This window comes from Tamandua tetradactyla, chromosome 1 (genome assembly GCF_023851605.1).
Source record: "Tamandua tetradactyla isolate mTamTet1 chromosome 1, mTamTet1.pri, whole genome shotgun sequence".
Lineage (NCBI taxonomy): Eukaryota > Metazoa > Chordata > Mammalia > Pilosa > Myrmecophagidae > Tamandua > Tamandua tetradactyla.
The window spans coordinates 49,990,020-50,004,901 of NC_135327.1; the positions used below are offsets into that span (position 1 = coordinate 49,990,020).

General features: G+C 39.3%; 1 long non-coding RNA gene across 2 annotated transcripts in view; it reads right to left on the reverse strand.

Moving 5' to 3' along the window:
* The window catches only part of LOC143646389 (uncharacterized), a 183,774-nt gene that overhangs the window by 41,495 nt on the left and 127,397 nt on the right, over positions 1-14,882 (reverse strand). The window lies entirely within an intron of this gene.

Here is a 14,882-nt window from a genome sequence, read left to right on the forward strand (position 1 = left end):
GTTCCATTTCTGATATATTGCATTCCGGCAGCTAGCAACCTAGAACACCTAGGTATGGAGTTTAGTGCCCACAACCTTTATGCACTGGCAACAGCCTGCAGGGAGATGGAAGGGGAGGTAGTGCTTGGGAGGGGTGCAGGAGAGATGGTTTGGGCTGCACTTGGGGTGGGGGTGTGGGGAAGGTACGTGCACTGGAGATTGATGGGGTTGGTGCCTGGAGCACGGGGAATGGGAACGGATGATGGGGTTCAGGTGCATGCAGTGTGGGGTGGGTCACCAGTCACGGGGATGCACTGATGAGTGTAGCACACCCAAGGAACATACCCTGGCTTACTTCCTAGTCCTGTGTGCCCATCCATGCACTCCCGTGAGCTCCACAGTTCCATGCCTCTGAGCCAGGCTCCAGCTTTCCGTCTCTTAGTTCCTTGGCCTCTGCAACAAGGGCTGCCACATGTGGTGCAGAAGGCTATCCCAGCTCAGCTGCACTCCCGAATTGCCACCTCAGTCACACTCCTGTCCCTTCTCTAACTTTGCCATGGAGCAGGGCTAATCTTGAGCTATTCTAGTCGGCCATCTCCCCGGAAGTACAACATCATTATTTTTGTATTAATCATGGGTCGAAAAGAAAATTGGCCTTGGATGCTCAGGGTATTAAAGGCAAGTTAAAAGTTCAATTTTGCCCAATGAAAGTTTAATGCCCCATGCAGAGAGCTTTGATGAACTTTATTCCAAAGCAGATTTGACCTGTGCAACCACCTCTTTTAAACTACCAGGAAAGGTAAAACAAACAAACAAGCAAACAAAAAACCCAGCCTGAGGAAATGGATGGGGTCTATGGATAATATATTCATATGGGGAAATAAGTGGCAGAGAAGGAAATAGGGAAATAAAAAGCCACAGCAGGAACTCTTATACAGTGCTGGGAAAGCAAAACAGAGCGGCCACTTTGGAAAACAATATGGGAGATCCTTAAAAAGTTAAACATACACTTACCATACAATTTATTGATCCCACTCCTAAGCATTTACCCAAGAAAAATAAAAACTTAGTTCACACAAAAACCTATATGCAAATAAGTACAGTGGCTTTATTCCTATTTCTCAAAAACTAGAAACAACCCAAATATGCCTCAGCCACAGACTGGAAAAACAAAGTGTGGTATATCCATACAATAGAATACTACTCAGAAATAAAAAGGAATGAGCTACCTGATATAAGCCATAACATAGGAAAATTTCAAATGCATTATGCTAAGTAAAAGAAGCCAGACTCAAAAGAACACATTGTGTAATTCCATTTATATTGCATTCTAGGAAAGGAAAAATTATAGAAAAAGAAAACAGAGTGGCATTTGCCAGGGGCTGGGGATGTTGAGAAGGGGTCACTACAAAGGGCAGCATGAAGAATTTTGAGGATGATGTATAGGTTCTGCATCTTGATTACGGTAGTGGTTGTATTACTATATGCATTTGTCAAAACTCATAGAACTGTATACCAAAAAGAGAGACCTTTACTGTATGTATTTTTTTTTAAGTTCACCAATTTAAAAAGAAAAGCAATAATAGGTCCCATAGCAGCAGGGACCTTCAGTCAAAGTTGAAAAATCAAACCCAGGGCACTGAAACTGTGAACGTTCCACTCTCTTGTGCTTCAGCCTTTGGCAGCAGCATCCCAGGCCCTTAGTAACTGAGACAGTCTGTGATTAAAGCAAAAATATTTGCAGACTAACAGATTCTTTGAACCTCCAGTGAGGCCACACCTCCATCCTATGGCAGAGCCAAATCATGTGGATTGATTGCAGGCCAGCACCACAAGAATGACAGTCATTCAATGAGATAAATAACAAAATTTTAGAAAGCAGAATATTATATTTTTTAAAGGATGGAAACACATCAGTCCCAGGGACTAGGAATCACTGGGATGTTAAAACTGGCTTTGATCATACATGAAGCATTTGAGGCAGAGGGAGAAAGATACACTAAGGAATAGGACAAAATTAGATATGAGCTCCAGGTCTGACCCTGGCTTGCCATTTAATTGTAGCAGATGGAATTTAGGGCCCCAATTCTTCACTCCTTCCTGAACCATGCTCTTTACTGTTTAAATTTGTTGTATTCCCCCTTCCACTGCAGGCAGAGTAAATTTCCTCAACCCTTAATTTTGACCTCACTGAGTAGACTCGCTTTGGCTAATGGCATGTAGACAAGACTTGACAACATGACAGTTCCAAGAACCATCCTTAAGAGGCTTCATGTGTTTCTGCTTGCCCCTTGTGCTTTTGACATTTCCATGAAAAGAGCTTCTACTGTCCCTTCAGCTAGCCTCTAACTAAAATTCACATGAGGCAGACCAGCTGATCCCCTGAACTACAAGCAAGAATAAATAATTACTGTTTTAAGTCACTACGTTTTGGGAGCACTTTGTTATGAAACATTATTGTAGCAATAGCTAATTGATACAATGATTCAAGTGAGTACATTTATCTCCCATTCATCTATTCATTCGTTCAAAACAAATATTTATTGAAAACATGCAAAATGCTAAAGACTAGAGGAGGTGCTGAGCATTCTGCAAGGCAATGAGCCTAATTTTTCCTTCTAAATTGTGGCTCGAATATCTCCAAAGTTCACTACAACTACTCTGGGCATTAGTGTGTAAATGTGGCCAGCTCTAAATCTCCTTCAGCTTATATAAGAACTGCAGTATATAGGGTGATTCCTACCATGCTGTAAATTAATTTGGCCTGTATTAACTTTGGCATCTCTCACTCATGCGCTACTGCATATTATCCCCACTCAGTTCTACCTCTCAGAACTATGATTTACTGAGATCTGTTAGATTATGGGGATTCCATTGCACTGTGGGTACTGAAGCATTTGGTTATTCTGTCCAATATGGTAGCCATTAGATACTGATTGCCATTTAAATTTGAATACGATTAAAACTGAGTTCATCAGTCACGTTCGCTACATTTCCAGTGCTCAATAGCCTTATGTGGCTAGTGAAGAGTGGATTGGATGGCTCAGATATAGAACATTTTCATTGTTGCAGAAAATTCTACCAGACAGTGCCAATTAAAGTTTGTGAATCTGCTCTTCTAGTTTGCGAACATTGTCCTTCTTCTTCCTTGGGTCATATATGTTATCAGGGTGTCATATGCCAGTCTTGGTGCTAAACTCAGGGCCAACAATAAGGCAAGCCCTAGGCAGAAACAGTTTCATCACACTTTTCTTCTGTTAGAATGAATACTCTTTGGGGTCTTTCCAGAATCATTCCTGGCAGTTTGGTTTCATTTGTAACCCCTTCCTTGCCAAGTCTATTCCAATTCAAATTATTATCATTGAATTGGAAATTACATGAAAATTGATCGATACTATAGAAACCTAGAGGAATTGATGTCTCATAACTACTCCTTCCTGATGTTACCTAATCTCAGATCTAGCTAGACAGGACTGCATTTATGTGGAAACCAAAATGGGTATTACAAGGCTTAGGAGCTGAGATGAGGAATAAATGCAATAAAATGCATAAAATGTCCAGCACAGGACTTAGAGCATAGTAGGTATTAAGAAATAATACTTTTCTTCTTATTTCCCCCCAGCCATTCCAATTGTATTGTAATTGGGCTGCAATTTTCTGGTGCTAGAGACTGGCTGATTCCATTACAGCTTCTAATTAGTGGCCACCCAGACAAGACAAGTTCATGGATGCCTTGAAATGATAGCACAATTAAAACTCTTAATGAGTTTTAATTGTGCAGAAAGATCTTATATTTTTTTGCCACTGGGAGGGTAGAAGAGTGAGATAGAGATTCCTGAATGGAGGTTCCCAAATCTAACTGTTTGGCCCATAAATTATTTCAAATGACTCTGAAGGAAGTCCTTCCCTTGGGTCTCCAGTAGCTACTTTCAGAAACAAAACAACTCTGTGAAAATACTCTTTGACCACTTCTAAATTGATCTTTCTACCCTAAACTCTGGGGGAGCATCCACACTCTTAGAAAAGGTACAACTGAGAATAATATGGTCTTTCTTGAAGAAAGAACAGTTAATCAAGAATAAAGCTACAGGAGGGTTTCTGTTGTGTTTTCTTTCAAGCGCTTTGGAATTTCTTGTCTTGGATGAACAACTCAGCACAGTACATCACTACCAAGTTTCCAACCCCACAAATATTTTTCTTAATTTTAATCCTTTGAAGGAGAAATGCTACATTTGCTTCATGATTTTTTTCTATTTAACATGATGGAAAGAGAATGCTAGCTCCTATCCCCTGTCCCCAAAAAGAAGTTAGGCCAATGGAAAAAGCTGAGATTTGCTTTTTTTCTATCCATCTATTGAGATTCTTAAAATCCACACTCAAAAAATATCCCTATTTGAATATTTCATCCCTGATACATTTAGCTTTGATGACTAAATTTGGGGGGAAAAGAACCTTGTAATTCTAAAGTAACTGAACCCTCAGTCCTTCAAAGATTCCAGATCATAAATCCCGTGCCCCCCCCCCAACAGTTCCTCTTAGAGGAACTAATAGAATAAATGTACAGCTGCCATTCTCTGAAAATCCTGATCACCTGACAGAACTTTTTCTGAATATGCCTTCCAAACCCCAGCATGTCTCATAATACTTTGCATAAAATTTTCCAACCAATATTATTAAAATTCTGCTTTTCTGCTCTATTTTCTTCTAATTTTACATTTTCTCCATTGTATTTTGTACTTTTCTGGCATGCTGGATTTCTCTTTTTTCTTTCCCTATGCATTTTCTCTCATTTGCTTTCCTCTTTCTGCAATACAAAAGATCCCTGCATTTATGTTGGTCTTCCCCATCTCAGTAAATAGCTAAACCACCTGCCAAGTGGTTTACACAAATCAGGATTCATCCTGATTTCTCCCTTTCTGTCACTGCCAACAGCCAGCCTGTCAATTTGTCCAATGAAGTTACCTACAAAGCATTTCCCAAATCTATTCATATCTTTCCAGTGTTATACTCTCCTTGCTCCAAGAAAACATTTTATCTTTGCAGTGGGCTCCTAACTGGTCCCTCTGCTTCCACTTTTGTTCTTCTACAATCCAATCTTCACAAAGCCATAGAAATAATCTTTTTTTTTTCAATATAAGTAAGATCATTTCACTCCCCTGCTTAAACTTACCAATGGTTTCTCTTGGTAAATAAAAATTTCTCATAATACCTTATTATGGCTCTTAAAGATCTTGCCTGTGCCTACCTTCCAACCTTACCTTCTGATCTCATTTCTTATGATTTTCTTTCATGTTCTCCACACTCTAACATACTGGCCTTCCCTCTGTACTTTGAATTAGTCAAGTTTCTTAAGTAGCTGTTCCCTCTGCCTGAAATTATCTTCTCCCCATAACTTTGCATGACCAAGTCTTTCCTGACTTGCCAATCAATGTCATTTCAGAGAGGACTTCCCTGATCAGCCAATCTAATGCAGGTCTCCAGTCACTCTGGATGCCACGTACCCAGCTTATATTCTTACAGCACTTACTACTACCTAATATTTGCTAGTTTTAGTCCTTTGCTTACTGTCTGTTTCCCTGCATTAGAATATCAGCTCCATTAGAACTAGAATTTTGTCTTTCTTGTGCACAACTGTATCTTCAGCACTTAAAACTTTGTCTAACACACAAAAGATGATAAATAAGTATTTCCTAATGAATGTTTCATCCCAGAATTATTCTCTTCTTCTAATCTGAGGTAGGGGAATGGTCTGATTCCTTTGAGAAGCTATCCCTCAACCAAACCAGAGGGATGAAGTCACTCTGTTTGAACAAGAGTAGAAGGAAATGAAACTCACAATGAGTTAGTTCTTATTCTGTGCCTGACCCTACATTTAATCCTCTATATGTTTCTATCATTTAACCCTTAGAATCTCCCTTTGAGTGATCACTAGCATCTCCATTTTATAAATTAAATCTGAGATTTACTATAGGGTAGCTGTGTCCCTATTCCCACCCAAGAGTCTGTTTCATCTCATCTATTGTGAATATGATGGCTAACCACTCACAGCCCCCTTTCACCAGGGAATTGCCCTCTTCTAACAGACATCTGGGTACAAAAGGTGACCCCCTGGGACCAATTCTGTGGTACAGCTTTTACTCCAGAGTTCCCCATAGGATTAGACAGGAGCTATATTCCAGCTGAGCTGGACTGCATGTTCCTGCTCAGCTCCTTCCACCATCCCTCTCATGTTACTCATTCTAGTTCAGATTTCTCCTGAGAGCTTGCCCTCAATATATAATTGCCCCAAAATCCTCATCTCAGGCTCTGTTTCTAAGGAAGTTAACCTAGGACCCTTAGAATAAATTAGTCATATACTCAAAAGTCACACAGCTAACAAGCAGTAACCAGAATTCAAACACAAGTTTGTATGACCTTTGTGTTCTCACCACTGCATTGCACTAATACCTTTTGGAAATTCATCTTCATACCTTCAGGGAAAACTGACTTGCACCATTTTGATGTGAACATTTTTAAAAAAGCCTGCAACAGGGGTCAATGATCCTACTACTTCCAAGAACCTTAATGCTGACAGGTTTATCTCTCTCCCCAAATTTAGATTCAGGGATGTCACATTATAGTTTGAATCAGTCGTGGTGGGGGTATTTACACCATGACAATTGGCAAACATTACAAATTATGTAGTCAATTATTAAACTTTTATCTACACACCATTGGTCATAACACACCTATGGATGCTCTGCTCACTCTCCATCCACTCAGAAGGAATTCAACACGACTGCTGGTCATGATTTTTTGAAAGAAAGATTTCTTGTTATGATGACCAGAAGTACAAGATTCTACTGAAACTGGAACAGTTGACAGAATATGTTCAATTTAATTAAAACTTTAAGGGAAATAAAAAGGTCAAATGAAGTCAATAAGTGAGAGGAGTGAAGATTGGTTTGCAATAAACATAAGGATAACAGCATTTCAACATGAATAGCTTTTGACCCTTTACAGCAATTAGTCTACCATTCCTGTCCCATACTCTTCTGAAACATCTGCTAAACCAAATGGCTCCTTCCTCCATATTTTAAGTATAAGCCAACCCAATTGGTCCCCCTTTGGAAATGAGATACAAAGCCAAGAAGAAAAGTTCTAAATCTCATTTGAGGATAGGAACTACACATACCCAATCCAGAATGCTGGTTATCATCTACATGGCCTCAACACATCTACATGGCCTCAACTAGATCAGTGCTGCTACCCCCTGTAACTTGTTATATGGCTCCATCAAGACAGTCATATGAATTGTTAATACCACATTCTCAACTACAATAATTTTTTTCTTTAAAAAGAAAAATGATCAATTTAAATATAAAATTGCTCCCTTAGAAGTCACGGTAAAAACAAGTCAGTCTTACTCTGGGTAGCAGGGAGCTAAAAAGCTCTCTGTGAAGTCATCTCACACAACTTATGCCTTCATTTATATTTCAAAAAATTATTTTTGAGCCTCTACTCTGTGCTAGGCACTGGATTAGGCAAAGGGGGGTGCACTGGTTTGAAAGTATTAAGTGCCCTAGAAAAGCCATGTTTTAATCCTAATCCATCTTTCTTTTAATCCCTATTCAGTACTATAGGTTGGAAACCTGATTACATTATCACCACGGAGACGTGATTCACCCAATTGTGGGTATTAACCTTTGATTAGAGGGTGATATAAATCCACCCATTCCATGTGGGTGTTGATTAGTTTACTGGAATCCCTTAAAAGAGAAAACATTTTGGGAAGAGCAACAGAGCCACAAGCCCAAGCAGCCAGAGACCTTTGGAAATGAAGAAGAAAATACCCCCTGGGGAGCTTCATGAAACAAGAAGCCTGGAGAAAGGTTACCAGACGTCTCCATGTTCACCATGGGCCTTTCCAGTTGAGAGAGAGAAACCCTGAACTTGATCGGCCTTTCTTGGGTGAAGGTAACATCTTTTTAGTGCCTTAGGATTGGACATTTCTGTAGTCTTGCTTTAATTTGGACATTTTCATAGCTTTAGAACTGTAAATTGCAACTTAAAAAATTCCCCTTTTAAAAAGCCATTCTGTTTCTGGTATATTACATCCCAGCAGCTTGCAAGCTAGAACAGGGATAGAGGACAGAAGGCAGTGATAGGCTCTAGCCTCATAGAACAAATAGTCTGTCATACAACTTGAAGAAGAATCACTCCAAATTTTCAGATGAAAGAAAATCTAAAGGAAACCTCCATCTGGGAATTCTGATTTTGGTTCAGACTTTGAATGAGTAAAACCCATTACACAGGCAAGGTACAAAATACATATATGTATATAAATATACAAGGATCAAAATTCTAGATATACAGTGAAATACAGCCTCCATTCCATGTGTCTTCCAACCACTTAGTCCCCTGCTTCTGGGAGAAAATGCTATTTTCCTTTTTGTGTGTATCCAAAGACATTTCATCATACATACAAACAAATACTCTGCACCTTGCATTTTTTACACAACAGTATATCTTGGATATTATTCCACAATCAGACATAATGTTCTACTTTATTCTTTTTAACTACTGCATATTACATTGTATGATATACCATAACTTACTTACCCAGTCCCCTTTTGATAGGCATTTCAGATTATTTCTCATCTTTTTAGGTACAAACAATGCTGTAATAAGTAACATTATACTGTTATTATTCCACCCACGTGTGGGTATTTGTGTAGGATAAATTCCTAGAAGCAGAAATCTAGGTCAAAGGACTTCACAGTTTTGACAGTTATTGAGAAATTGTCCTCCAAAGTGTTTGTACCAATTTACACAGCAACCAACAAGGTATGAGAGTACCAGTTTTGTCACATCATTTCAACCCAGTGTATTATTAAACATATGGGTGTTTGCCAATCTGAGGAGTAAAAAATATACCATTGTAGTTTCAGTATGCATATATATTAGTATGAATGAGGATGAACTCTTTATATATATTAGATCCATTTGTATCATTTTTAGAGAATTGATTATAACATTTGTTCATTTTTTATGGGGTGTTCGGTAATGATATGTAGGTACTCTTTACACATTAAGGAAATTTGCCCTTTATCTGATATGAATTGCAATTTTTTTCCATATGACTACTATAAACTGATAACAAACAAATTAACCACAGGAATTTTATCCTTGAGCTCATGAGCTATCCCCTATACTTAAATACATTTGAAATGAGGAAGAGGCTTTGGGTCCAGGAACCATAGATGATATTAAGAGCATATATCTCCATCCCAAACTATAGTCATCTAAAATTGTGTCAAAAGTTCTGACTAGAACACTTGACAGTAACATACAGAACTGCACTCCTGAACGAATAAGGAAAAGAATCTCAGGGTGCTAGACCCTGGAAAGCTATGGAAAAGGATTGGTTTGGTCTGTTGTCCCAGCAAGTGTCAAGATGAAAAGGAGCATGAATGGATCGGTAGGATGGTCTTGGGATGTTTTCTCACTTGTTTATTTTCACATACCTTTTGGGAGCCCATGAGAAAAGCCTAGATAAGGGCAGACAGAGCTAGAGATGGCCACTCCACTGCTATGGGGACTCATGTGGGTCTTTAGAAGGACTTCCCCAACAATACTGGCCTCCCAAAGAAACTTGCAGACCAGAAAAGAGGAAGCATGGATTATCTCCCCACATGTCCCTGTATATCTGGGCCTTTTTTTGTTGGTTTGATTTTTGGTGAAGGGGGGAACTCATTTTTTTTTAATTTATTAATTTAAAAAAATTAACAACAAACAAAAATATTAACATATCATTTCATTCTACATATATAATCAGTAATTCTTAATATCATCACATAGTTGCATACTCATCATTTCTTAGAACATTTGCATCGATTTAGAAAAAGAAATAAAAAGACAACAGAAAAAGAAATAAACTGATAACAGAAAAAAAAGATTATACATACCATACCCCTTACCCCTCGCTTTCATTTATCACTAGCATTTCAAACTAAATTTATTTTAACATTTGTTCCTATTATTTATTTTTATTCCATATGTTCTACTCATCTGTTGACAAGGTAGATAAAAGGAGCATCAGACACAAGGTTTTCACAATCACACAGTCACACTGTGAAAGCTTTATCATTGTTCAATCATCATCAAGAAACATGGCTACTGGAACACAACTCTCCATTTCCAGGCAGTTCCATCCAGCCTCTCCACTACATCTTGAACAACAAGGTGATATCTACTTAATGCATACGAATAACCTCCAGGATAACCTCTCGACTGTGTTTGGAATCTCTCAGCCATTGACACTTAGTCTCATTTCACTCTTACCCTTTTTGGTCGAGAAGGTTCTCTCAATCCCTTGATGTTAATTCTCAGCTCATTCTAGGTTTTTCTCAATCCCTTGATGCTGAGTCTCAGCTCATTCTAGGATTTCTGTCCCAGGTTGCCAGGAAGGTCCACACCCCTGGGAGTCATGTCCCACGCAGAGAGGGGGAGGGTGGTGGGATTGCTCGCTGTGTTGGCTAGAGAGAGAGGCCACATCTGAGCAACAAAAGAGGCTCTCTTGGGGGTAACTCTTAGGCCTAGATTTTAAGTAGACTTGACCTACCCTTTGTGGGGTTAAGTTTCATATAAACAAACCCCAAGACTTGGGTCTCAGCCTATAGCTTTGGTTGTCCACACTGCTTGTGAGAATATCAAGAATTCAACTTGGGGAAGTTGAATTTCTCCCCGTTCTCACCATTCCTGGAAGGGGGCTTTGCAAATACTTTTTCACTCACTGATTGAATCACTCTAGGATTCATCGGGGCATCACTCTGGACAAACCAACAAAATCTCATGTCCTACCTGAGACTCCAAGTACTTATGGTGAGGAACTCATTTTTTATGGCAGCTTTCTTTCATGATTCTCAAAATAGGCAACTTTCTGCTTTGACACAGGATTGCCAGCTCTGACCACCAGCTATCTGGGCTGTCCCTAATTCCAAAATAAGGTTTTTTTAGGTAATGTTTTCTGGGCACTGGGAAGGGGGTGCTCTTGTTTATTTCTGATAAGTGTTGCAAGAAGTTCTGTGTAAGAAAACACTACATAAGCATTTTAATCCCAAGGAGTTCCAGTAGAAACCTTCAGGGAAGAAGATAAAGCTCTCAATAGGCACCAATATCCTCAGGCCCATATCTTCAGCTCAGCATGAAATCCACAGCACAAAGAGCTCAGAATTGGAACTCTCCAGTGTTTCTGAAGAGTTCACATGGAACAAGATTGTCTGGAAAAACTGGCAACCAAGCACCTAACTGCTGGCCACAATGCCTAAATGTACTTACCCATCTGTAATTCCATGGCTCTTCCTGCACCCTACCATAAAGCAATATCCCCAACAAAATGGATGAAAGGTTGAGCTTCTGTTGTGCAAAAGCCAAGAAGTAACTTGAGGAGCTTTGCACCCTAATAGCAAGCATAACAATCAATTTCATGCAGGCAAGGTACTGTTTCCTGCTTCTTTTTCATCTTCTATGGTTCCTCCTGCGGGGCTTAACATGCAATAGATGTTCAATGAGAAAGAATGACCAAGTCAGCCTGCCCAACCAAAAATGCCCAAAGTAGTTCTAGGAACACCTTCCTCTTCCTGTCCTCCCAGCCAACTCCTACCCAATCTTCAAGTCTCATCACAGTTTATCGTCTAAGGAGTCTTCCATATTTAAATGTTTATTTAAATCCTTTTAATCTCTCATTTTGCTCTCTCCCTCTTCTGTTCTCCAATCTAAACACATTCAGCACTTAATATAGTTCATCTTGTGTAATCCTTGACTTCTTTATTTGTGCGTTAATCTTGACATCATAGCTACCCAAGAAGCTCCTTGAGCAAAGGAGCCCTGATATTTATATGTCCCTGGCAGCACAGAGAAAAAAAGTGCAGCTCATGTTGTTACCCTGCCTGGAATATATCTTCGCTTTATCTTTACCTTTCAGGCCTCAGTTTAACAAGACCTTCCTTCAGGAATGCTCCTCTGATTTCCTGAGACCATTCATAGAGTGTCCTGTATCTCTATGACAGCAATCCTCAAACTGTATGGCAATTGCTGCTACATTGATTGGGCTAACTCTGTATCTGTGCATGATCACCACATCATATCCTATGCATCTGCAGTAGGGGCACTGGCTGATCTAGTATGGTCTTAACTGGATTGACTCAACTCTCATCCAGGTGGTCTCTTCACCTCTAGCAGGCTAGCTTGAACTTGTCCACAAAGAACCTGGTAAGGTTCTAAGAGACAGAATGGGAAGGGAAGAGAGACTTACACAGGGCTCATGAAGCTCTGGCTGAGAACTGACATAAAATCAGTTGGTTGCATTCTACTGGCCAGTCACAAGGCTGCCCAGTTTCCAGAGATATGGAAATGGACTGCTTCTGGTAAGAGCTGCTGCAAAGTCACACGGCAAAGTACCGTGAATACAGAGGTGGGTGAAGAGTTGGGACCACTTTTGCATTCAATCTTCCATAGTCTCCTTCACCCAACTACAAACTCCCTGGAGACAGATTCTATGTTCTGTTTCATTCATGTGTCTCCAGCTCCTAGAACCAGTCTGACACAGAACAGTCTTAAAACAACTATTTGTTAGGTGAATTAGTTAACAAACAGTGCTGAAAAGAAAAAAAAAAGGAGGGTGTAAAACTCTCATGACTGAACATCTATGTGCCAAATTAAGCATTCTATTTATTTTTCCCAATTTACTGCATTGTTTCCAGGAGCAAAATCTCAGAACTCTTGTGCCACTGATATTGTCTACCTTTAAATCTGGCTTTTATATGTCAGACACTATTCTAAGTGTTTTATGTGAATTAGTTAATAAATAATTGCACAAATACCATAAGGCAGGTGTTGTTATTATTCTTTACTTTACAGATGAGGAAATTGAGGCACAGAGCAATTAAGTAAACCCCATGTTTTCACAGTTCAGAAGAAACACAGGTGGGATTGAAACCCTCTAGTCTGGTTCCAGATTTAACCCTCTCAATCACTACATTACATTTACTTCAAATCCTGTGGTTTTTGCCATCTTTTCCCATCCTGGCTAGTAAACAAGTTTTCAACTTCAATAGAGTGGCATTGTTCAACATGGTGACCATGAGCCATATAACATTATTTAAATTTAAATGAATTAAAATGTAGTAAAATTCAACATTAAGTTCCTCAGTTACACTAGTCACATTTCAAGTGCTCAGTAGCTAGCGGTTATGGAACTCAACAACACAGACATTTCTATTATTAGAGAAGCACTCTAGACCATTCTACTCTTGGGGAATTTCTCTAGGAACACAAGAAGGAGTAAGTCTAGAGAAGAAGAAGCTAAGACAAGATCACGTGCTAGCACGTGGGCATTTAGCAACAATGTGGGAAACTGGCAACTTGAATCCTAGGAGCTTTGAAAGTAAATAGGAGTATGTGGGGGCCATTGAAACATCACAAGTTGTTTCTCGAATGAATTTCACTTGGGTTTGCTATTATGTTAGAATGCAGAATTCATGCAAGCACACAAACAACCAGTTTTCTAAACTCTTAGAACTTGATTTATCAAGAGCTCTGTGCCCTGGACCTCAAATTCTCAATTTCCTCAAATGCAAACCCTAACATAACCAAGGTAGAAAGGTACCTATTTGATAAATGGGCAAAACTCTGCATAATGAAGAAAGGTAGAATACAGAAAAGACCAGTAAGGAAACTTTTCTTGGTGAAGAAGGGAGGAGCTGGAAGTTAGGATGGAAAGGGATTTGTAGGGCATGGCATCTGACTTACAGAACCACAGACTGAGCCAAGGCTTCTTGCTGCTTTGAATTTTACTTTGAATTTGATGTTTAAGTAATTCCAAACAGCTGAGGAAAATTCAGCTATGCTGTATAAATATTGCCGTTTTTCCTTCCCTCATCTGTTTTATTTAAAGCTGAGGGTCTACTCTGCGAATCTGATTAATATTTCCCTGAAAGCCTACATGGTATGGAAGGTCGAAAACAACAGCTGGAACTCACGGTGTTTCCCTACTTTGTGCCTCTATTTGCAAATTCCCACCAACATTCTGAGAACAAACACCAACTCTCCAGTAGATGACGCCCATCTTTCTGCATCCACGTGTTTCCAAGACTTCTAAACAACTGAGGAATTAACAGTGAGAGCCCTTGAGGTTCGCCCTTAAGATCATTTTGGTGTCTCAAAAAAAATCAATCTCATATATTTTGAAAATTAAAAGAAAAAGTAGCAAAAATGGCAGACCATATTATATAGATTGACTTCAATCTCACATTTTTTTATTATAAAAAGTCTGCTAAGACATTCCCTTTGCTTTATGGATAGCAAAATATGAGTTTCCAAAAATAAAATAAAATAAAATAAACCTGGGCTTATGAATGATGGATAGTTTAATAATCTAATATCTTTCTGTACTGCAATTCAGCCCCTTCCGTGACCAACACCAGGAGAAGCTTTTACCTCTGCTGTTTGGCCCTGTAGCAGAATATAATTACACCTGGACTCAGACAGCAAGAATATAAATCTCTTTAGAAAAATGCATGGAATACAGACATGGAGCAAGATGCACCAGTAATATTAGGACCTTGGTGAAATGTACTTCAACAGGTTAAGAAGGCTTTGTGGTCAGATTCCCCACCTTTCCTGGCCAGGATGGCCATTTAATGCCTGTCATATTTTCCCCTAATACTATAAGCCCCATACACCCGGACACATCTACAATCTCAGCTTTATCATAAAAGCTTGAGAGGAATATGATCGGTGGCGAAGATTAAGGGGCTTTGCAAACAGAGGAAGGCATGTTCCATGTTAATTGCTAATCGGTTTCAACCAATACAGCACCATGACAAAGGCAGTAGCCTATCTAACAAGAAAGCCACGGTCCT